The sequence below is a fragment of the Polistes fuscatus genome, unplaced genomic scaffold, assembly GCF_010416935.1.
Source record: "Polistes fuscatus isolate 324 unplaced genomic scaffold, CU_Pfus_HIC Scaffold3, whole genome shotgun sequence".
Lineage (NCBI taxonomy): Eukaryota > Metazoa > Arthropoda > Insecta > Hymenoptera > Vespidae > Polistes > Polistes fuscatus.
In genome coordinates, this window is record NW_025113107.1 from 3,851,825 (window position 1) to 3,875,314 (window position 23,490).

Below are 23,490 nucleotides of genomic sequence, written 5' to 3' on the forward strand. Positions count from 1 at the left end.
ATGTTTCACGATACCGAAGGACATTTTAATTACTTAGCGAACTATATTATTCGTTATCTCTCTTTCTCTCGTGCTGGAATAGAATGATCTATCTTGTCGCGATACAACATTTTATTCCATTTCCATGTTTAATGATAATAATAATAATAATAATAATAACTCTCAGATATACCTACGTAATTCTAAAACGAGCACGGAAGAAGTGGATTTACATTTGAACGTCTATGCATCCATAAGCGATGGGTATATGGAAGAAAAGAGGAAGAGAGATAAGAAGAGAGAGAGAGAGAGAGAGAGAGGTCACCGAAGTTACTCGTATCACTCTTTCATTCCCTTTCTCTTTCTTTTTCTACGAAAAGCTTCCAAAAAGGGTTACCTTCTAAATCTAATTTAATGGGGGAAAGAGAAAGTTTTAGCTTCAAATCTAGAGTTTTTTTGTTTTCTGAGCTTTCGGAAATTTTTCCATAAAGTTCACGTCGTTTTAGTCATCGTCGTCTTCTTCTCTTCATCCTCTAACAAGCTAATTGGCTTGCGGTTGCGTTAAAAGCCCTTGTAATTAATTACCATGGTACCTGTTAGTTACAACAGCACGTAATACTTTACTTACGTATATTGTATTTACGTATACGGTATATATTTTATACGTGCAAATATATAATAATTACGCATACCTATAATATATACCTATATATATTTATATCGTATAAATTGAAGCAGCTAAGAGGAAGTTGGATTCAATCTGTTCTAATTTGATCTCAGGTAAATGAAATTATATCGTTTGAGAAATTGATCAACGTGGCGAAATAATTAACTAAATATAGTTATTCCTGAAACAAACGTAATACCGGATAATATCAAAATAGCGGAAAGGAAATTTATTTCTATCAAAGTATGATAGTCTTATGATGCTCGTTAAAAATGAATGAAATGTAAGTACAGAGCTTGGTACATTGCCTATTTCCGTCCAATAACACGTTTGCGATGAAGAAGCAATTGGAACGTGAATTTTCTTACGTATAAAAGCTATATTATGTTTCATTCTCTTAGCCGATTCAATCCATCTTTTACTCTCCTTTCTCTAATCGGAAGAAGTGCATCATCTATTTGTAATGAAGCTGGTAAGGTACGTTGCATTTGCGGCCGTCTCAAAGGAAATCGTGAATAAGATTTACTGTTTTCCTTTACATCTTTTCTTTTTCTTTTTCTTTTTTTTTCTCCCCCTCTGTCTCTCTTTTTCTTTTTTCTTGTGTTCACGCTGCTTTTAGAGAAACAGGCTAATGGTGCAATTTATTGCTATTTAACTAGCTCAATTTCCATAAGCACACGTTCGAAGTAAGTAAGAAAAATAAATGGCCAATATAAAAGGCACGTTTCCTTGGTTCTGGAGTTCTAGCGATAAGCCTTTATTGCGAATCGAAGTGCAGTTTTGGTTATGCTAATGTTCTACTCTCCGTTTTATAATACCTAAAGCGAGCTCTTTCGCACGTGCTCATTCGATGTTATTCTTGAAAATGGTTGGAGTTATCAAAATTGATCGATCTTTTTAAATTATAATACGCGTTTCTCATACGTATACTAAAGTAAAAGAACAGAAAATTAGTAATAATTGTGAATTAAACTTGTTTGTTCTTCAATGAATTTACCAAAAAACAGATCGGATGTACGATTATGGGGATTTTTTGGTTAGATTCCCCTTTCGGAATTGCAAGCACGATCTGTATACGAGCTTTTCGTAATCAAATTATTTCCATAGCCGTGCCGATAGCGCGTAATTAATTTACCCGGTGGGAGAGGGGGGAGGTTAATTTCACCCATCGTTCGGGCCAATTTCAAACGAGTGTTTCATTTTACGAGCTTGTCACGTCGACTAAAACGGTTTATCATCTTTTATCTCCCTACTTTATTATAGTAGCCAACCAATCAGTGTCAATATCTGATCTAAAGATCTGATGTGAGAGATTAGAGATATCGGATAAAACATACAAAGTTTCAAAGTTTTTGTTCGAATCGAGCTTATCATACTTTTTCTTATTAGATATACATAATCGTTTCGAAGGAAGTAATTTACGTTACGTATGTGTTTTTTATTAATATATATACACATACTACATAAGAGAAGAGAACATACAACAAAGCACATAAGAAAAGTTGTGCATTCGATCAAGTAGAGGGCTTAGTACTTACTACGAATTCCGTGCTAAAACCATCGAGTCACGAATAAAACGAAACCATTACAATCTACGGCATGTTTTTCCGAAGCGATATGGCGTGACAGCGTTGATACAGATATAAATAAAATAATAACTGTGATGCTAACGCGCGAATCGCAGGCTTTACCCTTTTCATGGCAGGAAAAAGAGCGAGTTAGGTAGGTGCAACGAAGAAGGAACGACGCTTTTCTTCGGAAAGAAGGCAACTAACACGCCAACTGGTGTACAGTTGTTCCTGAAAGTATATTTTATCGTTAATTCGATCGGACAAATGGATTAAAAGATTTTCTTCAAATTCTCATTACTCTTTATACAAAACAATTTTTTAATAATATCAATTGATCTTGTTTTTACATTAATTCATAATTTTACAAATCTTTCTACAAAAAAAGAAAAAAGAAATCAAAGAAAGAATTAAATAATTTATACAAAATAAATGCGTTGTGGAAGAATATTAAAATGAAGGATTCAAATTATACGAAACATTGTAAAGCTCAATGCGATAGATATCATTCATTTTAACGACAGAACCAGTTAAGAAACATAATAGAATACTTTCACGAGCCACTGTACGTATCGATTGGGCCACGTAGTTGGCTCCCTGTTGCACGTAGACCAAATGACGGTATATTATTCCCCGTTTACACACCCATCGCTCTATCTACGTATACAAACACACACACACAACACATATATAGAGTTACTCGTACATGGACACGTAGTCAAGCAGAGAGGGTTGGTTCTCTACCGGTTATGTAGAGGCAAAAGAATACTAGAGAAACATGACGTGAAATCGCTCGCGTGCCGCATGAATCATCATCATTCGGTTCGTGTTACGAGAGGCGACGTACTTTTACGTGTTGGTCTCTTGCACCTGCATTGTTCCTTCACCCACATATATGTGCATATGGATCTGCGTGGATTCGTCAATTCGTCTTTGTAAGAGAAGTCACATAAACTTATATTTGCATCGTGCGTCAATGCAGTACATACGATATACACATACATATATGTGTATACATGTGTGTGTGTGCGTGTATGTGTATGTATATATATAGTATTGTATTATATACCACAAACGACGACGACGCCGGCCTGGTGGACGCCGAGTTTTTTATCTCGAGAATCGGTTTACATGACCGGCATCTGATAAACTCTGGTACACCGAGCATGTTCGGATACCCCTTATTTACCACCCCCTTTCTCCTCCTCAGATCGTTATCGTGAGTATTCATCAAGAGCATGTCGAAGGTGCTCGACTCTGAAACTCTAAACATCTTTCTTTCTTTCATTTCTTTCTTATTTTATTTTTCTAAATCATTATTTTATTTTGATAAATATAGTAAAATGTGAATTAACATTGTTCAATTTTGTATTCTTTGTTTCTGTTAAAAATTCAATTTTTTTGTCCCTTAGCTCGGTATCGATACTAATCGACTTGAAAAAAAATATACCATAAAGTCATTAAGTATACCAGTAAGATGATTGATACAACGACGATGATCAGCATTTTCATGCACAGTTGCATGCCATTTCATGTCGTCGCAACGTTCGTACGGATCATCAAATTCTTTTTTAGATTTTCGAAGTGGTGAAATGGAAAAGAGGGAAGGAACCGAGTGAGTATTAGCAGTAATCTCGACAAATGGTGACACTCTCGAAAAGAAGATATCACATGGTTGAACTTGAAAAGGAAAGATAGAGAGAGAGAGAGAGAGAGAGTGAGATGGAGAAAGATGGAGACAGATAAAAGGGAAAAGACGAAGGATATAAAATTTTTGCAGATCACGATTTTTAAGTGACGCTCTCTTGGTCGCCTAAGCTTTACTCACATTCTTAAGAATATATTTCTTATCTTTTTTCTCTTTCCCTTTTCCCATCATCTTAAAACAATAGTAGAAAAAAAAAAGAACACAAATAAGTAGAGTCAACTTTTAAGAAAATCAACATATTATAATACATTTTGTAATTATTTTTTCGAACGTTTACATTAATTCTAATTATCCATACGTAAAGAAAAAGAAAAACTCCTACTTTAATTTATTATTACGTATTAAACAATGTTATTATTATCTTGAACGGTCGATTAAACGTTTCCAAAACGATAAAACATGAATTTCTCGTGATTACTTTCCCATAGGATTTCGTGGTCTCATTTCCAAGTCATATCTTAGAGGGTGGTTTTTCGGTTGGCAGTTAGAGAAGCACCAAACCGAGGGATGATTTTTCCCGCGAGGCGGTTACGCCCGGAAGGATTTCATTTCGGACTATGCGAATATTCGCGACCATGCTCTGTTACAATACTCTTCTACTACTACCATTGGCCGCCACGAATAATACACAGGATGATTAATGACTACGTGGATTCTGATATATTGCCATCATTTTTCACGCATAGATGGGACTCGTTGATATTCCCTTTCGTATCACGCATACAATCCGTGACTTCCTTCGTCTTCCTCGTTCGTTCTTTAACAAACGTTGCCAAGAGAATACCCAGAACTAGGAGAAATCGTAAAAACGAACAACTTCATTACCATTACCGGAAAAACGTTTCATCCTGAAACGTCCAAATCTTGCTGTTTTTATTTCTATTTTTTTTTTTATTTTTTTTTCTCCCCTATTTGATTACTTTTTCTTCAACGAATTCATTTACAGGATTTGTATTATATACAACGCGGATTGATTGAAAAGTCTCGAGACTGCGTTGAAAAATAATATACGAATTTTTGACGGAAATCAAAATAATGATTTTTACGTTACACTGAAAAATTTTCAACCTATCTCCGTGTATTATAATACATAAATAAAATAATATTTTCAAAGTTTGATACATGAATAATATAAATGTCATTATATTTTTAGAATTATTTTACATTTAAAGATGAAAATATTAATTCATAATAAATTTTAATCTATGAGATAAATCAAAGTTCAATCTTATTTCATCATTATTATCTACTCTGATAAACGAATCGAAATAAGAGACGTCTATTAATAATTGCAACTCTACGATATCGTACAGTCTACTATATATAATCCATTAATCCTTGCTATTGCACTTAGTTTTCCAACCCATCGAAGGATTATTCAAGCGATAAACCCATTCCTCCCTGTCCTCGTATGCCTTGACGAATTTATCAAGTTATCCGATAACTTCTTATCCCATGTTCGTTAATGTGTCCGCTTATTAACGCAAAATGGAGGATGAGAAGATAGTAGTATGCAGAAGCCACGAGTTGAGAGAAGGAAGTTCTCGTAGTAGATACGTTAATTATTAAGCACCAGGGGCTGGAAGATTAATACGCAGATCCCGCGGGATTGTCGTCCTTTAAGCGATGGCTTTACGTTCTAAGAAGCTCCATAATAGAACTTTGTAGGATTTCTTTCTATCTCTTTCTTTCACTTTACGTTTCTCTATTTTTCTCTTACATTTTATAAATGTAAATAAAATTCAAAGATGCATATAATATATTAATTAGTCTTACACACATATATTCTCGTTAAGAATATAAATCTCAAACAAATACACTGTGTTATTTTATTTGTTTATACGGAAAATGTATTAATCATAACGCGATAATAATTAATTTATTATTATAGAGCACACGAAGAGAAATTAGTTGAAGACAACCAACTAGGATATGTATTATTTAATTATCATCCTTAATAATGAAAGAAACTAGTGTTCTTTTACGAGTATCGAGGGGCGTAGTTAGTCTAATCTAGTTCTAGTTCTTCGAAAGCTCGATGCTTACGAAAGCTTCTCATGCACCGGGAGCCACGGGTCAGCTCAAAAACAAGTTTGAAACTTTGACGGCTCGTGGGCAAACCGTTGTCTCGGTTCCCTACGTAACTCGACTCGCGGGGAATTATTAAACTACAAGGTAATTGAATTTGACCAACATCCGACCGCATGGATGCAATACACCCTCTAAACCCTTCTACCCTACCCTACCCCACCCCTCTCTCTATCTCGTTCTCTTTCCATATCTCGAAACAATCTGACTCTCGTTTACCATTCGGCATTCTAAAAACGTGCATTTCGATGAACGCATTCGTTTAACTTAATTAACATTAATCGTAAATAAAATTGAAAAATATAACAATTATTAATGGCCCACTCTGTAACCCGTAAACGGAAAACATAAGAACAGGACACAAATAAATCGTTAACACGAGAGAGAAAGAATAAAATAAACGGTTATATTTCGAGATACAGAAACGATTAGGATATAAAAGAAAAGTTCGATTTTGATGCTAGGATCTAATCGTCGCGGAGAGAGTGTCGAATTTTCTTTCCTTGTTTTCGGCCATAGGCCGAATTTTGTTTTAGGCCATACATAGGTACTACATGACGTCACAAAATCTTCAATCATTTTTCATGAGATCGATTACGTATCTTCATCAATCAATATACCATCTCTCTGTCTCTCTCTCTCGGGAATATTAAACAAATAGAAAAGTTTTCAACTATTAAATGAATATCAATGTAAAGAAGGAAAGGATAGAGGACAGGTATCTTCTTCTCGGCGATTCACGATTATTCGATTTTAGTGAAATCAGCGAAGCGTAAATAATCTCGGAGAGAGTAATCTCGTCGTTGGTTCAACTCGAGAATGGCGAAAGAAAGAATGGATCGAGCATAAAGAGAGCAAGCAAGCGAGCAACCAACTAGGCTCGTATTAGAATCGTCGTTTTCACTGAAGAGTGTAAGGCGCCGTGGATGGGGATTGATGGTAAGAAGAAAAAGAAGAAGGACATAAACAAGATAGAGAAAAGGAACGATGACGGGCAAGGGAAGAGAAGGGAAAGGAAGGGAAGGGAAAGGGATAGAGATAGGAATTGTTCGAGGGAAGATATGCGAAAAGCGACTGTGGTGGAGATGCTTTCCCATCGATAGGAGATTGAATAATTCAAAAGCGTCTTGCCCAGCGATTTTCAAGCCTCGGCAACCCACTTCTACTCTTCGGGAGGCCGCAATTCCTGTTCTAATTCCAACGCTCCGAATAAATGCATACTATTAATGGGTAGGCGCTTTTACGTTCTTCTTATCCGTATATCCAACTTTCTTTTTTTCTTTTTATCTCTTATTCTTCTACTACTACTACTACTTCTTCTTCTTCTTCTTTTATTTCTTCTATTCTCTTAGAGAGATCTCTCGATATTCGCAAAACGTCAGCCACATCGAGGAGGAAATATCATTCGGTAAGAGTTCGAACTTATTCAAATTTGTTTATGTAATATTGTAATTGTGAGAAAAAAAGGCCTGGTGTCAATAATTTCTAATTTCTTTAACTAAAAAAATTAAATTTTATTAATTAATATATGATCTTAAAATCACGTACGCTGCAAGCATGTTCTTTCTTACTTTCTTACTTTTACACTTACATTCCCACATAATTGTAATACCGTTGTTTTTTTTTTTTTTTTTTAAAGAAGAAAAAAGAAAAGAAATATTCTTTAACGAATGATGATGATGATGAAATACACCCCCATTGACTATTATTATTTTTATTATTATCTATAGGTTTATTTTTAAACTTTCCACCCTTCCTAGCAACGATTCTTTTACACCCTCGCGTATTATCTCCCAACAACTTTTGTTCAACCTGATCGATCCCTGTTCATCGAGGCTCTCTCCGCATTATCGATTCACCGGACAGCTTTCTCTTTTATTAAAAGCGAGCTTTTAAAAGCGCGAAAAATCGTTTTTTCGCTCACGCTACCGACATAATCATAAAACGAGTTAGCGAGGAAGCATAAAAGAGAAAAGAACAAAAATGTATATATATATGATATAAAGAACTAAAAGGACAAATTTTATAAAGAAAGAATGTAGAAAGAATAGAAAAGAAAAGAAAAAAAAAAAACGACAAAATTTGGGCCAAATTGTAGAGAGGTGTACGCATCAACGGTGATTTGCCGATAATATCGGCTGAGTTTTTTCTTGATTTTTAAAAAAAAAACATCCCTTCCGTCTGTCCGCAAAAAGAAGAATAAGAAAAAAGGACAAAAAATGAATAAGAAAAAATTAAAAGACCGAGTAGAGAGAAAGGGAGAGAGAAAGAAAGAAAGAAGATTTGAGTGCCGACGACGTTCCTTGGGATGCAGTAATGGTGCAGTTTTATCACGATTATCGGGTCTCGATTCTGCATGCGACAAGGCATTCGTACCTTCCTTTTTCATCCTTTTCCTCTAACATTTTTACCCGTCTCTTCTTTCTCTGTCTACCTTACTTAAGTCACCCTATACCTACCTACCTTACCAAGAGCTCGACAATCAGTAACCACCCTTCTCTTTCTCTCTCTCTTTCTCTCTTTTTCTTTCTTTCTCTCTTTCTCTCATCTAGGCTAGACGACGAGGAGTCTCTCCGTTACCACTTGACACTAGACGCTCTTCTGTCTAGTGGGGTGGCTGCATCCGCAACGCTGAAAAAGCTCCGGCTGCTTGCTGGCTGGCTGGCTGGCTGGCTGACTGCATGCATGCAGCGGCGACTGCTTGCATGCATGCATCCGTGCACGCATATATGCACCTCAACCAGACCGGCGTACTCTCTCACATATTCCCCACTCTCTCACTCTTTCTCCCTCACTCTTACTCTCAGTGCAGTTCGCAACAAGACTGCTGCTTCGAGCACATCCCCAGCCGATTTTCCGACGTCTCGCGTTTACTTACCTTTATATTTTTTTTTCTTTTTTTCTTGTTTTGATACTTCCCCGTACCCTTCTTCTTTTTTTTTTTCTTTTTATTTTTTGTTTTTCTTTTTTCTTTCTTTTCAGTCGCACAAGTTACACTCTTTTTAATTTGAAATTCGTGTCATTAAAAACGATAGCGTATGGAAAAGTCATTTTTTTCGATGTTTGTTTGTTTGTTTGTTTTTTTTTATTTTTTTTTTTATTTCAGATAATAAAGTACACAAGGGAAAAAGATTTTACTCGTCGACGTGGAAGATAATATAACAGATTTTCGTCGACTAAGGCACACAACGACGAGGACGACGACGACATCTCCAAATGCTGAATGTATTTGTAACGATTTACACTTGAAATTCGAAGAGCTTCACGTTGAAGCTTATGAGACACTCTAGGAATCTAACTGGTTTACATGGAAATTCACTGAATAACGTAGTTCCCGCGAGTTTATGCCATCTGTGGGTGGCACCTCTCTCTTTCTCTCTGTCTCTCTCTATCTATCTATTTCTCTCTCTCTCTCTCTCTTTCCCCAACGTTCACGTACAATCTCCTTTATAAAGGAGGATTGATTGGAATTCCCTGCACCTGTACTGTGCACGGCTAATATATCGATACCGAGAGAACACGAGAAATTCTATTTTAAAGACCACGTGCTATTTCAAAGGAGTACCACAAAACAATCGTATTCGTGAAACCGAAAGATAAGGGGATATTTCAAAAGAGATAGAAAAGTACAGAGAGAGAGAGAGAAAGAGAGAAGAGAAGAAATGGAAAATTAATTAGCCGACTAATTTTCATTTCACACAAACGCGATATACATTATTTATTTATTATCAGCAATATGTTTCATACTTTTTTCTTTTTCAATTCAAAGATAAAATTATATAATAATACATATTTTACGATATCTTCGTACGTTCATAATTTTTTTTCTTATAAAGAACAAAAAAAAAAGAAAAAACGAAAGGATCGGAAATTTTGTCCTTTTTTGTTTGATTTCTTCTTTTTTTTCGCGTAATATTTGTACACTCATTAAAAGGAGCAGCAGCAGCAGCAGCAGCAGCAGCAGCAACGGCAGCCCGTATATACGTGTATGTAATTCCAAACTTGGCCGATAAAATGTTTACCGATCAAATACAAAGGACAGACTAAGATGGATCGATGTGATTTTTGTGAACACGAAAGACATTCGCACACGCGAACATACAAACAGACAGACAGACAGACAGACAAACAGGCAGGCAGCCTGGCACAACCAAATCTCATATTATACGATTACGTTTCTCAGAGAAAGGAAAAGCGTTTCTTATTTCCGTACCGTTGCCGTTTGACGACGACGACTACACGGTTTGCTTGGTAAATGGTCAAACACAAATATAGATTGAGCGATAGATAAATACATAGATGGATATATAGATAGATAGATAAATAGATAAACAGACAGAGATGCAGGAAGTGGAAAGAGAAGATGGGATGCTGTAGCGTTGATTCGCATTTACCGCGACGCACATACTCCGATGCATATCCGTAACGGAATTATGGCACGCTTTAATCTTGCGAATCGTGTGTAGGTATATCATGCGAACGCGTTTAACATGAGCTAGCGTTACGGAATAAATTTCTAGTCTCGCATCCGTTGGAAAACACAGACGGAGAATGAGAGATATATATTTATATAAACGGAGCTGGAAAAAAAGATAGAAAGTCAAAGAATTAGATGGAAAAAAAAAAAAGAGAAAAAGAAAGAAAGAAGGCTACTGGTTTGAAATAATCCAAGCGTAAGCGTTGCGTATCTTGCCGTACCTAATTTTTGTGAATTTCGTGAATTAACCGAGCCATGGAAAGGATGAGAAAGAGAAATGAAAAATCGCATCATCCTTTTTGACTAATGAGCAAACAATAGCTCGTTTAATATATTCGTCTCTGTGTCTGACTGTTGCTCTGTGTGTGTGTGTGTGTGTGTGTATATATATATACATACAATGAAAAAAAAGAAAAAGAAGAAAAGACGACGGAAAATATATTCCTAACGCGCTTGGAACTCGGGAATGTTATTGTAATAGAAATTCTTTTTTTTTCGACAAAATCTGCTTATTTTCACTGAAAAGAACAGATTATTTGACTGCCTGCCTATCTGCCTGGTTGCTTGCTTGCAAGAAATAAAGAAATAAAGTAAAGAAAATGGAGAATAGTTTCGTATATCTTTTTAACGTTTTCACACGTTTTCACACGTTTTCACACGCGCATCTCGTAAAATCGTTTTTTAGTATTGCAATGAGAGATTCGTTTTCCGTGAGAAAGAAAATGAGGTCCCCTAGGTAGAAAACTGCAAATAGGAACGACGTACACGTTTATGTTTTATGAAAAGGAGAAAGAAAGATGGCGCGGATAAATTATAATCAGTTTTCCACGAAATTTCAATATTATTTAAGGAGGACATATTTCTTACTAGAATTTTGACCGATATTTCTTTGAAAAATCGATCAAATGGCTACTCCGATCGAAACGGAGTCACAATTCTATTCTGTTTCACTAATACCGAACTTCCATATAACTATTTTGTGACGTTCGTTTTCCCAAAAGGCGAAAGAATTCGGTCGTAGCTTTATTCCATTTTCTAGTACGTCATTCGATATTCGATGAAGAAGATTGAAAATACTATGGAAAGCGAATGAGTTAGAGAGAAAGAGAAGAAGAAATAACCACTGAGAAATCGAATAAAAGAGAAAGAGAGAGAGAGAAATGGAAAGAAATAGAACGACAAAGATAGAAAACATCTTAGCTAGGAGGACTATAGGATTCTTGTGTCCCGAGGATGAAAAGATACGCAAGGTGGAAAAACAGAGATAGAGAGATAGAAATAAAAAAAGAAAAAGGAAGCTATATGGAAGAGGAAGAGTAAGAAGAAGAAGAAGAAGAAGAGATTATGTTATGTTATCGCGACGGGGAGTTCATAAAACGTTGTCTAGCTGTTGGCAGATAGTTGACCGAGGTCGTTCCTTTATATTAGGCCCATAAAAGCAGCCAGCAAACCAGCCAGGGAGTTTATATGGCGTCGATCGCCAAGCCATCGACCATCCAACGTTACTAACCCTCTCTCCTATCCTACTACTATCACCTAACCTCTCACTCAATTTTCCTCCGACCCGATTGTCGTCGACGCTTTTACGCCAACGGCTAAAGAGTAGGGGAATGCGATTAATGGTTTCCCGCTCGCTAACGGAATGATTTGTCGTTCTTTTTCGATGGCCACTCGACGAGCCATCGTTTTATCTTCACCCTCGAAAAACAGGAAAAACGTTTCTTTCCTATAATTCCCAAAAGTGTATTCGATGACTACGATCTGCCTGTATTTTTATTTATGTTTCTCTTTTCTGCGTCCGATTGCCATTACGTTGATCTTTACTACTCGATTGTATCAAAGTTTTACAGGATTCGCCGAGATATCATTAAGATCGTTTTGTTCTCGTTTAAAATAAGACGTATTGTTTCGATGTGGAAAATAAATTGTAACAGAGAATTGGAATAAAATGAATTTGACTGGACATTAGATAAAAAGAAATCGTTATCCAAAGGAAGAAGACATCTATTTTTCTGTTTGATTACCATTACGCTGATCTCTACTACTTGATTGCAACAAAGTTTAATAGGATTCTAAAGGGTAATAGAAAACTGACAAATAATTAATATCATTTGTCTTCGTTTAAAATAAAACGTATTGTTTGGATAAGAAAAAACAAATAATAACAGAGAATCGGAATAAAGTAGACGGAAAAGTTCAAGTAGACATTAGAAAAGATAAGAGATCGTCATCGAATGGAAGAGGAGACATATCAAATTGTAATGCACAAATAAGAAGAAGAAGAAAAAGAAAAGAATAGAAAAAAAGATGAAAAAAGGAAAAAAAATAGATGACGAAGTAGGTAGTACGATGAATAAGTTTTCTGGAAGTAGGTAAGGGTGGCAAAATAGCGTGCTTTGTGCGTCGAGTGAGACGGCAGTCTTTATGGCTCCGCTCGACCATAACGACGCCCATTGCATTGTGCTTCAATGTAAAGCACCTCTACCGTTCCTGGTGGCCCGGGTCTTGGCACAGAGCAAGACCTTCTGAAAAAGAGAGTAGAAAGAAAGAGGGTTACAGAATGAGAGACAGAAAGAGAGAGAGAGAGAGAGATGAAAAAAGGGATCAAATAAAAGAAACAGAGATTTTTCAGCCTTGCTCTTCCTTCTACTTACTTTTATTCTCCCTTTCTCTCCCGTTCTTTTTTCCATTCGCTTATTTCTCATCGTTTTTTCTTCCCTCATAATAATGCATAGTACGATAAAAGAAACAAATGTCAACCACCAAGTAGTTATACTTTTTAAGAACGACATTGACTCGATGCATTGTAAATGATCCTTGTTTCTTTTGAGTGGAGTAGTCAAGGAAAGCTTCAATGTTACGTAAAAAAAACATTATAAACGTATTTTTACATCGGAGAAAGCCGCCTCCCCTATTTTCATAATAGCTGTTGTCTCGTGAATTTCTTTCGAAATTTGGTGAATTTGATATCGTGTATATATTATCGGTAGACTATCTACCGTATTATTTTTTGTTTCGTTACTTGCCAAGTGGCCATTGAATTTAAATGGTTTGTCTCTCGTTATTTTTGTCCAAAAATTTCCGATCTCTCGACTGTAAATATGCAACTTTTTTTTTTCATCACGCCTGCAACGAAATATCATTTTGCGCTGCGTTAAATGCAAAAATATATCCACGTCAAAGTAAACTCTCTTGTTGTACCTTCGTTATAAAAAAAAAAAAAAAAAAGGAAAGAAAAATTTGCAGAGACGCGCGTGCATTAACGCCTTTCAGAAAAATTTTACGCCGATTGGACCGTTATTCATAATTTTATAAATACAAAAAATCTGTGCATTTTGAAAATGTATCATAAAAAAAGATCTATTTCCCGTACATTTCGTTGATTACAAATCAAAAAGTAAATCAATGGATTGTGTTGATTATATCATTCGTATAAAATATTCGTTCATTAACAGCAAATTAATCCTACAGAACGATTATTAATCCTTCTATGATTGTAGGATACTAGAACAACAAGTGTTGTCGAGATTTTGTCATTTCATAGAGTCACAAATATTACGGTTTATCGCAAATAGCATAATATACATCGGCATTATTGTAAAAAGATGATTAGAAATGGAGAAATCGAAAGAAGGGGGATGAAGTTGAAAGGAGGTAGCAGGAGGTCGGAGGGAAAGTTATGATTTTGATCGTTATGATTCTGTAGCATAGCTCGTTTCTGTTCTGGCAGGCACGAGTTTACCTCCTACCGCGTGTCATCCGTTTCCAACCGTGAATTTCTACTTCGCCCTCATCCTCATCCTCATCCTCATCCTCATCCCTTTTCCCTCTAGCTATCTTTTGCTACTAGCATCCAAATGAAACAGAACGACAACTCAAACATTTACCGTTCCTGTTGTGTCCTGCTCATTTCCACTCCTAGCTAAAATCGATTCCGCGTGGTTTCATTAAGCCTCAAAATTGAAATCTCCGTATTTCATTTCAAGATTTACAGATATTCTCTCTCATTTCAGCAATTCCTCAGTCGGTCTTTCATTAACGCCATCAAAGCAAGCTTCGCAAGCTTTCTATATTAAATATTTCACATTTTGACAAATATATATTTTATAATATATTAACATTTCATTAACAATTACATTAACAATTGGATTTCGTAAAAAATAAATTCATTCATTTTTCCTCTCTTTTAATGAAACCACAAAAAAAGAAGAAGAAGATGAAGAAGAAGATTAAAAAAAAATTACATCGATTTTAACTCGGGACAGGTCCTAATTCAATCATGGTTGACCAGAGAAAAAACAAACCACCGTTTGTCTATTCAATCGGTATAAGAAAAACAGAATACGATGCATACTTTTTTCTTTTCCCCCTTTCGAAAAAAAAACAAATAAGATTGTTAGTAGTGGCAAGAAGTACACTTGAGAGAGTCCGGTATGTTGACGACGGTAAATAAAAAAAAAGGAGGAAAACAAACGGAAGGAAAACAGAGGAAGTCGCTTTTTACGGCCGTCTCGACGCGTTTAATCGCTGCTACTTCGGAAGGGCCGTCCCTATATAGAGAAAAGCGAGAGGAACCTCTCTGTTGGTATGTATGTACGATCATTGGACGATAATAGAGCCGGATGACGCGTCGGTGTTTTTTGAAGCATGAAGAGTGAGTGAGAGAAAGAGAGAGAGAGAGAGAGAGAATGAGGAATGGGAGATGAGGTGGAGGAGGAGGAGGAGGAGAAGGGCGAGAGAATGGACTGGAGTGCGAATTATTACCGCTTCCTCGACCACCTGATTTACATTTATTGCATCGCTTACGTAATGGCCGACGCTTTATCTTCCGTTATTCCAACTAATTATCCTCTCATTCTCATGAAATATGGCTAACGTACGTTCTCGCGAGTAGACGAACACGCGAGACGATCACCGAAACTTTTTTATCGTCGAATTTACGATGAGAAAAATAAAATGATACGCTTGTTAATTATCGTTCAATAAAGAGAGAGAGAGAGAGAGAGTGTGTGTGTGTAAGAGAGAAAGAGGAAGAAAATAAGGAAAGAAAATTCCGTTAGAAAATTTATTCCCGATAAATCTTTCATTTTATCTAAAATGTTGTTTTCTTGTAATATTTTCTTCTTTTTTTTCCCCTCAAAAAAGATAATTTAACATTGTTCGTTTCTACTATCTCAGTTTTACTCGTAACATGAAATCATCGAAATAGGTCGGTTCTCTTTCTCTCTCTCTCTCTCTCTCTCTCTCTGTATATAACTGTGATTTTCTCTCTGTCTCTTTTGATATACATTTAACGTTGCGGATAACCACGGCATCAATCATTTCTCTTCGGTATTCGTAACATGAAATCAATCAACGTAGCGAAATAGATAACGTATATGTCGCGCATATATGTATGTATAAGTTACGCTAGAGTATAGACGTAGTGTGTGTAGTGTGTAGAGTATAGTGATATTTTAAGAGGACACGAAACTCGAAAGGATGAATGTAAGATAGAACTCGCGCTACACTCGAATAATCGAGATAATTACCTGCAGTCGGCAAGCTAATTAAGTTTAAATCAAGAACAAACGGATCAGAAGAACTTCGGAGACTACATAACCAGAACTTGGAATATAATTCCATTCTCGATAGATGCAATTTCTCTCGACTTGTTCAAATCTCTCTCTCTCTCTCTCTCTCTCTCTTTCTCTCTCTCTCTCTCTCCTTCTTTCTTTTTTTTTCTTTCTTTATCTTTCATACGAATATATACAGACTATCTCAAATTTTTAGAAACTCTCTGAAATTAGTCCGTTCTGTTTCGAATTTTTATATAATCGAATTTAATCGGTTTCGTTCCCTAATATCGTTAATATCCTTTTCACCGATAAGTCTTTCCTTTTTTTTTTAACTTCACTTATCATTTTCTTTTTTTTTTTTCTCTCGGTAAAGATCGTTATACCTAATTCTTATTTTGAGACGAAAAAAAAGTAAACGATTTAAGAAGTAACGAAACATCGTGGATTCGTTATCCGTTTTCTTCTTCTTTCGTTGTTTTGGTTTTTATTTTAGCTTCCAAAAATTCTTTTAATTACAGAAATTAATGTCGTTTAATATTTTCGCCAATCATCGTGGAAAGACAATTATACGACGTTAAGAAAGAACAATCTAAGTTCTATTTTCAACGTTCGAAAACAATAAAAAAATGAGCAGAACTAATGTGAGTAAGTAAGTAAGTAAGTACTTACGTTTGATTGATCGACCGAGAACGACCCTGATGTTACCGTAAACGATTTTACGATTCGCTCTTTTATCCACGAGTTGCAAGTCAATCAAACGCCATGTCGTAAAATAAAAGAGAATAATAGAATCGATTTTCCGGTACTTTATCTTTACTAACACGCACACACGAGTATGTACTTTTAATTGTCAAGGACTTAATTTTGAACTTTTTTAACGGTCGAGGTTTAATGAAATTATAACGAGAAAAAATGCTTACTCTTTTTAAGAGAACCAAAAAGAAGAAGAAGAAGAAGAAGAAGAAGTAAGAATTTTAATGATTAATAAAAAAAATCAAAAGAAAGATTCAATTAGGCTTACGTAAGATATATATCTCAATGCGTTTTTTACTTTCAGATATCTCAGTCTCCTGTCTCTGGATTCAGCTTAATCTGAGATAATCAAGAAAAAAGAGAACAAAAATCGGCTATCTCTCTCTCTCTCTCTCTCTTATTTCTGTTAGAGACAAAGAAAGTCGGGATTATATTGCCTTGAGTGGGAGAGAAAGTTAACGTTTCGAGGAAAGAATGAAAAATAAGTCCTGAAGGGGTCGGAGACAAAATGGCTCATTGGCCACGCGTTCACCTAACTGCGTTACTCGTGGCAGGTCTATTTCTCCTCTTTCCGAGTCAAACTCAGAGAAAGAAAGAAAGAAAAGGATCGAGGTTGGGATTGCTAGCCGGCAGTCACCGAAGAAGAGAAGGAAGAAAGAATGAGTTGGTTTTATCCGATAGAGCGAATGAGAAAAAGTATGAGAGAGAAACAGAGGGGCAAAGAGCGAAAGAGAATAAAGTAAAAAAATAAAAAAACGAAAAGAAAAGAAAGGAAAAGAAAAGAAAGGAAAGGAAAAGAAAAACCAAGAAAGAAGAAATATCTGAACGGTTCGCCATCCTTCAGTCGCGGGACCGGGAAATTGAATAGTGCCCGCGAAATTGAGAGAGGAAATTTGAGGCGTTTTTCTGGATTAGCTTTTCTTTTTTTTTCTTATATATATATATACATATACCAAAAAACACGCACACATGGATCTAAATTTTATTCTTGGCCCGTTTTTTCTCTTTATTTTCTTTCTTTTTCGCACATAAACTATTTTATCTTTTCACGAAATTCTTTCTACGATAGATAGAAAAAGAAAGTTGATGGTTAATCGAAAAAACGTAACGTTGTTCCATCTGATCTTATCTTATTAGTTGATATCAGAAAAGGTTTGATTTTCACGTAAGATCTAATTCGAATCTAAAAGATGGTCAAAAATCAGCCAGAATTTTACCCCCTCGTTTTTCCAATATCTAACTAGCTAGCTCGGTATTATCGGAGTACGATAATTGATCAAGGCTACTACTACTTTATCGAATCAAAGATAGGATAAGTTTAAGAGGATGAGAAAGAGAAACGACGAGAGGCTGGAAACAAGGTACCTTTAATGAAATTAGCACTTGCCTACCAGCCAGAATCGGCTCAAGAATCTCGGTCTTTAATCAGACTTTTCCGTTTCACTTTTCTTCTCTTTTCTTTACTTTTCTTTTTTTTTTAATTTTATTTTATTTCTTTTTTTTTCTGTTCATTCTTTTCTACCTTCGAACTCTCGCATTTTATTGCAAATCGACGTTTTGAGCTCGCACTAAAAGGTCGAAAGTTCTCTACTCTCGTCGACTTCCAATCTGAAGGGTTTCAGTCCTTTTTAGAAAGGGGATGAAGAGAGAGAAAGAAAGAGAAAAAGAAAAAGAGAGAAGGAACGCGACGCTCCGGGTAAAGTAAAGTAAATAATGATTAGGGCGATTTGTATTTTTACGTCGTGCCTGATTTCTGCTGAGTAAATATTGCGAGTTTTCTTAAGATCCCTTGGTACTCCTATCCCCTCTTTTCTACAACCCCTCGCCAACCAACTCTCCCTTTCTCTCTCTCACTCACACTTTATCTCTATTTCACTTTACTTTTTACTTCTTCCTCTCGTTTCTTCATTCTAAACCCTCCCAAGACCTGCTGCTGCTGCTGACTTTTCGTTCTCTCGAACGAGAAAAAACTTCTCTCGCTATAGAATAGAAAGTCCAATGGTGATAGCATGAGTCTTATTACGAATTGGGGCTCTACGGACGGACGTTTATGAGGTCGTTTCTCAATGATGAAATGTTTCTTCCATCCGATAGCATTTTGTCATTTAAACCGTATCCTCTCTTCATTCTGGCCCCCAAACTCTTTTATCTTCGATAGTTTGGAAAAAGTGTTCTAAATTTATCTCGACAAAATTTTAACTAAACGATGTTAACAAGAAAAATAAAGATAGATAGATAGAGAGAAAGAGAGAGAGAGAGAGTACACTGTTTCTACGTCGATTGATTTCGACGTTGACCCAGCGCGCGCATGTTCATCTCTGCGTACTTCTTGTACAAGTGATTCCACTCGAACGACCACACCACGTCGAAAGCACCTCTGCCGACCATTTTACGAGCGTGTAAACCGGAAAAGCTCGATAAAAAAAAAGAGAAAAAGATAGAGAGGGAGTGAGATAGCGGGTGGACGACAGAGAATAGAACATCGAAGCAGCAACGATTTACAATACCGTACAGCATCCCCAGTCTGGACCAACTCGACGAGTGGTGTCTACCTTTGCTTCGCTTCGCTTTGCTCGCTCGATTCATTTGAATACCATCGACTCGTACGAAATATTCACTACCGTTTATTCTTCCCCGTGTACGTGTATCTATCTATGTATGTAAAATAAAGAGAGAGAGAGAGAGAGAGAGAAGCATGCGATTAGCTCCACTCCAGCATCCTGAAGGATCCCGTAAACGAGTTCATACATTCGCAACAACGAATACCTTCTCTAAACGGATTATTCGAGCTCGGAATATGCGGAAATAAAATGATCGTTTCGGATGAGCCTAACTGATGATCGTATTCTGTCTCTTTCTCTTTATCTTTAGTTACATATTCATCTCTTATTGCAATTGTATGCATGAACGAGCTGTAATTACTATCGTTATTTTATTAGATTAAATTTGCAATGAATTTTTTTTGAAAATAGATTACGTTTAAATATTATATCGGACGCGTTAATATTTTTGTTTAATAATAAACTAAGTAAGTAATAACGATCGGGTAGCATGGGTACGTATCGTTTAATCAAGTCTCATTAAATCAGGATTTTCCATATTTTCTTAATGTCCGCCGGTTTTCGTCGTATCGTAATCTCTCGTCGCCATTTTCCACCTTTATTCGAAGTTTTGGCGCGCCAACTTGGCGAGTTACAAATTAGAAGGTAAATGGTGCGAAATGGTTCTCTTAGTAACGATATAACCTAAACGAGTGAGGGGGAGTATCGTTGTTTGGCAAATATTACGAAGTTGTGCGAACAGACGCATACTACCGTATATTCCACGCTTTTATTCGTAAAGTACGATTTTGCCAAAGGAAAATAAAGCGTAAGAAAAGAAAAAATAACGAGAAAGATACTGCCAGATGATGAAAAAGAATAGAAAATAACTGTGTGTAGGAAAGGAGAGAGATATATACGTGTAAAACGAAATAAGGAAGGAAAAAGGTTTTAGAAAACGGATGGAGAATTGGAATGGAGGAGAAAAGAGGAGTACCAATAAAATAGAAGGACGAATCGGAAGTGAAGAGAAAAAGAAAGAAAAATAGGTCGACGAACTGAAGTAGAAGAAAAAGTCCAAGTGGACGAATCAGGGAGAAAATAAGGAAAAGAGGATATATATATATATATACCTATATATATATATATATATATACACATAGATTGAGTTAAAGGTAGGGTAGGAGGAGAAGGTAACAAAAGGAAAAGAGAAGAAAGGGGTTGAGGAGGGTGGTAAAGTGAACGCTCGAGTTTCGTTGCGAACGCGTTAACGGCTAACTCGAAGCAACGTTAAATTAAACAGAGGGGAGATAAGTTTGGACGTGTCGCTAACTTTCCTTCTTCCTACGAATCCCTCTTGCCCTCCTCCTAACCCACCCTCCTCCTATCTTATTCTTGTTCACCGGTAATCTCGAACCGTGCCACTTATTCGAATATACACTAGTCTGATATATCACCAATGCGAACTTTTTACAAAAGAAGTAATAGATACCTAAAAGTCTCTTTATAGAAATTAGTCAGACCGATTTATTTATTTTACGTAATAATACATTAAAATAATAACAAAATGATTAAACAAATAAAGAGATATTCTTGATCATTAAGTTTATCATAAAAATATTTTTCAATGATAAATCAAATCCTTCTCTCTTGTAATTTTCATTTTATTTTCAGTTTTATTACGAATACGAAATTACCATAACGTTTATTTCTCTTTCGTCGTAACATGAACGACGATTGAGATCCCGATTGACGTAAATGAAGAAAAAGAATAATTAAGATCCACTCGAGTAAGCGTTTGTTTATCCGTTCGAACGATCCAAAAAAAAATATCCATTCTGTACAAAATTCTCAATACGTATTATTATTTTTGAGGAGAAGTGGAATAAGAGAAGGGAGTATGTTGCTTGATGAAGGGCGAAGAGAAGAGAACAGGGAGAACGAAATAGTGGTGAGGGTAATCGTAGGCCGGGAAGAGCCTCCGTATTTTATCTAAATGATGTCAAAGGGGAACTACCACTCGGAGATCGGATCGTGCCCTTAGCATCTACCAGCCCGTTTTCATCTACCAGCTCCTTACCAGTTCCTCCATCAACTCTCTACCTACCCAATCTTCATTTTCTCTTTCTCTCTCTCTCTGTCTGCCTTATATCTCACTCGTCAGTCTGTCTATCTTTCTTCTCTATCTATTCTTAGTATCCTATATATCTTCTTTCCATGTATTTTATTTTTGTGATCTTTCAAACCCTCTACACACTATTTGCATGTCCTTCCATCCGTGCCTAACTTTTCATATATATGCAACGATATTTATTCGTTCTTTTTTTTAGCAGTTACGTTTCTTCCTTTCTTTCTTTCTTTTTTTCCATATTTTTTCTTTCTATTTTTGTTCATTTCATTTCGTAAATACAGAAATACGGTATACCCTTACATTTAATAGCATAAAGGTCTACCTTCCATAGTATCAGCCCTTTTGTCTCTCTCTTTCTCTCTTACTTCATTTTAGTTCCTTTATACGGTTTATATGCGTCTCTTTCTCTCTTTCTTTCCCAACCCTTCGTATTTCGATCGTGGTAAACGCGCCGTTGAAAAAGGTTCGCGTACGTTACCAGGCCAAGGTGAGAATCGAGAAGGCATCGCTAATGGAGGGTCGATGTAGGAGCATCGTAAAATTTTACGACTCTTAAGCCATTCTCGTATGTCCGTATATATCTACGCCCGCGTAGTTCAGCGTGTGCACGAACCGTCCCTTTTCTACTTTCCACCCACTCTCTCTCTCTCTCCCTCTTCCTTTAAACTCACCTTTTTTTCCCCCCACAAATTTTTCCCCCTTTCTCTCACGATCCCGATCTTCCGGATAAATTCTCGATTTTCCAGCTTTTACCTTCGATTTAAAAAGGTGACAACGAACGAACGACAAGAACCTACGAGTAGTTGGAATAAAAAGCAAATATTCTTTCTTTATTTTTGCTTTTAAATTTAAAGTAAATGAAATTAAATAAAAACGCGTACACGAAATTGTTCCATACGCATTTATATGAACGCAAATGTGATAGAAAAAGAATAAATTATTATGATGGAGACTCATTTGTTTGACACATCGATCCTTTGATAAATTGCATATAAAACCCTCTAAGTTAGAAAAATACAATAGCCTACGAACAACAAACGTCCCACGAGATTTTAGCTAGACCTAACGGATTCGCCGCCGACTAATTCTTTTTTTTTTTAGCCCGTCCAGCCAAGCGAAAAAGGGCCAAACGTAGGGACTTCAATGTACTTCGTTTTGCTCGTATTTGTGCTTGTTTGTTTGTTAAATACACCACTTGGACGTGAAGTCGAGCGCGGTTAGTTGTTTGTCTTACTTTAAGGCACTCGTGATAATTATTCATCGTTGCTTTTATGGCTGGCCTTTGCTAGAAAATAATGACGAGACTTCACCCTCCCTATCCTTCTCTCTCTCTCTCTCTCTCACTCACTCTCATTCTCGTAGTACCTATTGACGTTGGTACTTGCCAGTCTCGATCCCTTTTCCACCATCCCTTATCCTGCTTCAGAAAGAATAAACTGCGAAAAGGAATCGTTCTCTTTTTCTCTCTTGCTAACTTGCTTACACGCATACGCATAAGCGTACACAGACGTGCGCGCGCGCGCGCGTGCTTGAGCTCGCAAACGCACTTATACGCGTGCATACAAATATACACCCACGTTTTTTTCTTTCTTCGGTTATATTCCGCATTCAAACGGTTGAATACACTTTACTTCTCCCTTTCTCACGATTTTTTCTGTCTATCCTTTTTCATCCTATAAGATATTTCTTTCTTATTTCTTTTTTTCTTTTTACTCTATTTCTTACTCCACACGTGCGTTCTTTCAACTTCCCACAGCCAATATCCTCACGGCATTGTGGTCGCCAAACGGCGTAATAACGATAAGAGTGTTCAAAACGAAAGAGAACCCTTGTCGAGTCGTTTTACTACTTTCTTTTTCCTGTTTCCTCTCTCTCTTTCTCTGTCTCAGGGTTGCTTGCTTACTGGAAAAACGTGAAACAAGAAAGAATAAGACAAGAAAAACAAAGAGAGAGAGAATCCTATTCTTACTTGTTTTCCGTCTTTCCGTTTGCCATTTTCCTTTTCTCTTCTGCTGATATTC

At 36.3% G+C, this 23,490-nt stretch overlaps 1 long non-coding RNA gene across 1 annotated transcript; it reads left to right on the forward strand.

Moving 5' to 3' along the window:
• Nucleotides 1-7,181: 7,181 nt before the first annotated feature.
• Nucleotides 7,182-17,494, forward strand: LOC122520146. Its single transcript, XR_006304449.1, has 2 exons — nucleotides 7,182-7,240; nucleotides 17,103-17,494. It is a non-coding gene; the product is annotated as an uncharacterized LOC122520146 (long non-coding RNA).
• The last annotated feature ends 5,996 nt before the right edge of the window (nucleotides 17,495-23,490 follow it).